Source organism: Lepisma saccharinum, chromosome 26 (genome assembly GCF_977018435.1).
Source record: "Lepisma saccharinum chromosome 26, izLepSacc3.1, whole genome shotgun sequence".
Taxonomy (NCBI): Eukaryota; Metazoa; Arthropoda; class Insecta; order Zygentoma; family Lepismatidae; genus Lepisma; species Lepisma saccharinum.
The window spans coordinates 43086138-43092137 of record NC_139254.1 but is presented as its reverse complement, the minus strand read 5'-3'; the positions used below and the strand labels follow the sequence as shown (position 1 = coordinate 43092137).

Here is a 6000-nt window from a genome sequence, read left to right as displayed (position 1 = left end):
AAGAACTCAGCTAGAACCTAGAATGCTATTGACCTCTGGCCAACGGAGCTGCTTCATACTCTGACCTACGCAAAGCCATTGGTTCTTGACACTGATTTTCCTCTGCCTCAGTAACCCATTCACGTGGAACGGTTATCGTGAGGTTGTAGTTTACGATATCGTAAGAAGCTAAAGGTTGCAGCATCATGTGAGACTGGAATTTATCAACCGAAGTTTCTTATCAAGCATATGACTGGAATTATGCAATGTTCCCCCAGCTATATCTTTTGAAGGTCTACTGCGAGAGGTATCATCATTCTTGCACGGGATTCCACATAGGTTGTAACGAAGTATCAACAGAAATCTCTTCTAAGTTATCCAGCTCTGAGGTATAGTAGTTTATGATGTTTCTTGTCCGCAAGAATTTTGAATTCTTGTACACTACCGTCCAGAGAACGTTGAGAAAAGATCGAAGTTCACTTGTGTAATTGGATCAGCTGGAAGAGCACCTATAATTAGCCTATGCATGCAACCTAATCTACTCCATCCTTGTCAGTAGGCTATACAGTTACTTTCACGGCCGAGGTGAGAAACTGGATGCAACATCCGCGTAACTGGAACAGCTACCTATGTAATGAAATAATCTTGTGCAATTACATTGCCAGTTACAATTCACATGAGCACGTACCTTGTTACTAGAGGTGTTGGAAATTATCTCCTCCTGCATCTACACATTAATGTCATACTTATAGGAATTTTTTACTAACACGTATCAGTCCCTCTTCAAATTTCTCTCCTGATATTTTCTTCCAATTCTAATGTAAAGGTTCAGGTTTTAAAGCTTGGCTGCTTATCAAGGTTACGCCATGAAAATGCATATTTCTTGTGTAAGACCCCGGAGGGATTCTTGAGGAGTATGTTCCAATCATGCGCCAACGTCGTCTAGTTTCTCCTTACTTTTAGACTGCAGAAAAGCACCAGTAATACCTAAACTAAAACAATGCAATCTAAAGCACTTGCTAACACCAACACCTTAACTTTACAAACACGTGCAAACTGGACACCAGCTGTCTAAATACTGAAGCAGTTACGCGTCCAGTGCCAAGGTCAGCGTAGAGTTATGGTTCTATATGCCAGCAGATGCGCTCTTACTTCCCGGCGCGCTAGCCGCCGCTCCACGGCCACCTCGGTCATGAAAGTTACTGCATAACCTTGGTCGTACGGTCGTAAACTGTTAGGATAGCAGTAAGGCAATTTTGTTAGACATTTCGTAGTGATGTCTATGATTGACTGATTTTACTTCGCTTTTCTGCCATTTTGGGCTAATTGCGAAGACGAGGATGAGTGTTGAAATGATGAAGGAACACTTACAAGGAACACCCATGTTCGAACCTGGGACCTCTGACCTCTCGCTGTGCTAACGACTCCGCCTTTTGAGTTTACATATAATGCTCTCACAATTAGCAAAAATCTTAAATAACTAACTAACTAACTCTCTAGCCTTCTTAAAGCAGAAGGTTCATGGCTGCAGCAACACAGGCCTTCCATCTGTCCCTATCTTCAGCAAGATCTATATACTCTTTTCCATCCCTACCGATTTCCCTTAGGTCCATCTCAACGTTGTCCCTCCATCTTCGTCTTGGCCTTCCTACAGGTCTCTTACCATCAGGTTTCCCAACAAGAATCCTGTAAACTCCTCTTTCCTCTCCTATTCGTGCCACATGGCCTGCCCACCTAAGTCTTCTTGATTTAATTATTCTAATAATATCTGGACATGAATACAAATTATGTAGTTCTAAATTATGTAACCTTCTCCACTCACCTGTCTCCTCATCCCTTTTAGGTCCAAAGATTTTCCTAAGGATCTTATTTTCAAATACTCTCAATTAATGTTCCTCTTTCAATGTAAGGGACAAAGTTTCACACCCATATAATACTACAGGCAAAATTACTGTTTTGTATATTTTAACTTTTAGCTTCTGAGATATTAAACGAGAAGACAAAAGTTTATGAAGAGAGAAGTAACATGCATTTCCTGAATTATGCCTACTTTTTATTTCTTCTTTAATATAATTTTCATTTGTTAATATTACTCCTAAAATATTTGAATTTGGAAACTGGTTCAAACGAGTTGTTATCAATAAATAGATTTTGATTATTACCTAAGACTTGGTTTCGGCCTGTAAGCATATATTTAGTTTTCTCTTTGTTAACTTCCAAACCCATCTCTTTAGCAGTTTTGAAAAATAATTTAGCATTATTCTTGATTGTATTTATATGATATAGCAAAAATTTTGCGTATCAAAACTGCGACAACACGAATTTTAAGCTGAAATTTAGCATTTTAACTTAAGAAAGGGCTCTGAGTAACAGGATTAACGGATTTGTTTCATAATTTCATGTTGAAACAACATTGACAAGACAGATGTCTCCGGAAGATAAAGATATTTCCCCATTGTTATTTTGCGCATGATTTGAGATTGTAGTCATTGTTTCACAGACTTGTAATTTTACTGTTGGGTTAATGTCAGAACAACAAATAAATATATGTAAGAAGATAAAGGTGACATAGACGGTATATTCTGCTAAGGATCCTCGCTGCAACAACGCGTTCACGTAGAGAGAAAGCTTATATGAATGCTATAATATCCATTACTAAATAATATTAACCATTTTATTCACACTGAAAAGGAAACTGTAACGAAATATCTAAAAAAATTAAACGAACCGGAACGGTCTGTGGTTTTCTGACGAGACGGAATGGAAGGTTCCGGCGAACCGATCAACTTCGAGCCCTGTTAATTTGTATTTAATATTATAAACAGGCTATTCTTTGCATGTTTACAAATCAACATTTTTACTTGCAAGGCCTTCTACTTATATATTTAAAATTGAATATACTTTAATCATATTCCTTGTCATCAACTTATATCAATACGTTTGGAGGCGAGAAATATTTGTAAGGACAAGGCATGAAAAAACTTGTTTGTTCTGTTACTTCTTTCAATTGGTCTACATACTCTTTTATATTTAACATCTTTCGCACGTAGACTACATCACTGCAGCAGAATATTCTTGAACAAGGACAGGGGGTAACATTATAGTATAGGGGTGACGGATTTCTTCAAATTTACAGGAGAAAGTACTTACGGAAATCATTTTCTGTAGCGTTGTGGAAGTTCGTGAATAGTAGAGACAATTGGAGAGTTCTAAATAATCTTTTGAGGCTCGAATCATCACTTGAGGCTCGTCGTAGCCTTTTATGATGTATATTTTGAGGGCACAGAGTTGGCAACACTGTGGGCTCTTACTGTAGCTTTTTATGAGGGGGGCCCATTGCCCCCTGTTTACATCTGGCAACACTGCCGTAGATTTTTTAACAGTGTTGTTAACCTACTGGGTTTTTCACTGTAAATTTTCATCAAAGGGCCTGAGGGGTCCATGTATTTTTTATGTTTGGCAACACTGTTGGGGGCCTAGTGTTGGCGACCTGTGGGCTCTTACTGTAGCTTTTTATGAGGGGGACCTATTGTCCTCTTTTTATATTTGGCAACTCTATTGGATGTTCCTTCTTTGAGGCTTGGGTTTTGCCAACCCATCCGAAGAAAATTCCACTATATGATTTTTCACTGGCTAAGCTAACCTACAAATAGGAGTTGGCAGCACTGACGAGCATCAAATGATGATTTCAAACCTCAAATGATGATTCGAGCCTCGTCGGTGTTGCCAACCCACTCTACAAAAATTCCACTATATGATATTTTGAAGCTTTTTACGGTGTATGTTAATTTTACTAGCAGTGTTTCCTACTAGCAGTGTTTCCAACTCGTTGTAGCCTTTCACGGTGTTTAATTTTTTTAGCTTTTTGTGTGTGTGTGAGTGTATGTGTGCCCGAACAAAACGTAGCTTTTCACGATGTGTTTTTGATAATGTATGTTAACCTCACTAACAGTATTACCAACTCGCTCTACAAAACACTAAACTCGCTGAAATGATGCTCGCTGAAATGATGCTCGCTGAAAATGGACGCTCGGGGTTAGTTCTCGGAGAGAGGTTAATTTAACCTAATTTTTTTTTGTACGAAGCAAACATACGTAGGGGGTAAAGAAAAAGGGCTTTAGTAGTGCAGGTGGGCCGGTTGAACGTTATTAAGTGAGGATCAAAAAAAAAAAACCTCAAAAAGTCATTTTCTCTCCACGTTCCGCGACTCATTTATTGCGGTGATGATGTTTCGCAGCGAAGAAAACAGCACCAAAACATCAAAAAAACTCACTTCAATTCACTGAAGTGAGCCACAGTGTTGCAAAACCTACGAAAATTTCATCAAAACCTCAAAACCTCACTTTCTCTCCACGTTCCGCGCATTTATTCGTTGCGCTGACACAGCGTGATGAGTAAATAATGCACTCTCTCATCCTTTGAAGGATGAATGCACCTTATTGTAATTTTCCAAGTCCTGGTCAAATGTTTATATATCGTGACCTTTGTAAACCTCTTTCGGGAACGATGTGCCACACACACACACGCACACGCGCGTGTATTGTGACGAATACACTCTCTCATCCTTGAAGGATGAATGCACCTTATTGTAATTTTCCAAGTCCTGGTCAAATGTTTATATATCGTGACCTTTGTAAACCTCTTTCGGGAACGATGTGTCGCACACACACACACACACACACGCGTACCTGTATTGTGACGAAAGCAAACAAAAAAAAAACTTTGCGTGTCATTACAAAAAAAAAAACTTTGACCGTATTCTTAAATAACTAACAAGGACAATGAATCTTTTTGGCTTCCGCAAACAGATCAACATGGAGACTGCACCGCCAAATTTCAATAACCTCTTACCTTCCGTGTTATCTAAACTCAATGGTTTACTGATTGTTCATCTCAACAGCATTTGGACGAAACTGAATGACGATGTGGGCAAGATGTTTTATGTTTTTAATAACAATTTACATTTCTACGAAATTCCGATCGACGGGAAACTTCAAATCACCGTGAATCCGGAAAACGCAGGCGAAATCAAAATTTCTACCGGCAAGAACATTTTTCGAATCAAGCACGACAAGATGCTTTCTAACATTACGTACGATGTTTCTGCAGGAGATTATCTTTACATGGAACTCCTCGGAGATTACGACAAACTCATTCCTCTCTTTGTAGAATTACGAATCGTCTATCCTATTATAAATAACCGTTAACCAAAAATGCCTAACGACATTTTCGGCAACACCAAGCGTGTAGACCACGCAGAAGAGATTGTCATGTTGGACATTCGAGTTAAGAAGATGAGGACCGATTTGATCGCTTTGCAGGAAACCTTAAACAAAAGTTTAGAGTCGGAAATCGCTACGCTCCAAACGCAATGTCTCGACCCCATTCTGAAAATCGATTCCGAACTGAAGACGCTGATAAAAAATTATGTCGACGTACCTTCTTACGACAACGTTCAAAATATACAGTTGAGCGTGGATTCGCTTCAAAATGATTTGGCCAAATTACAGCAATTTCAATCGAAAAATGAAGATTTGGAAAAATTGAAACTCGAAATCGAAGAACGAACTTCCGCAATAGAAAAGAATTTCTCTGAACTTCAAACCGTCGTGAACGATATAGAAGCAGAACGCTTACATGTCGTCGTTTCCAAATTACAAGAAGAATTCACCAGCACGTTGGAAGAAATTAAATCCAAGTTGCAGACTTCGGAAGATACAATGACGAACCTACCATCGTCGGACGAACTGCAGGTCATCGGTAAAAGCGTCGCGAACATAAAAATTCAATTGGAGGCGTATCGAGATTTCGAACACATTCAAACCACCATCGCTACGCTTCAGGCGTCCTTGGAATTGATCAACGAAGAAATTAAAAATATTCACGCTGAAGCAAGAGCGTTGACGAGCATTCAAGACACGTTAAGCACGGTTCAGCAAAAGATCGAATATTTAGAAAATTTGAACGTCGAAACGAATCTCGCTCATTTTCATCACGTACTCGACAACATACAGGGTGACT

At 39.1% G+C, this 6000-nt stretch overlaps 1 protein-coding gene across 1 annotated transcript in view; it reads left to right on the top strand.

The window, feature by feature from the left end:
* Positions 1–272: 272 nt before the first annotated feature.
* The window catches only part of LOC145979541 (clavesin-2-like), an 83505-nt gene continuing 77777 nt past the window's right edge, over positions 273–6000 (top strand). The window contains exon 1 of the mRNA XM_083112509.1: positions 273–368. The gene's annotated coding sequence lies outside the window, so the exon portion shown is untranslated. The remainder of the gene's footprint in view (positions 369–6000) is intronic.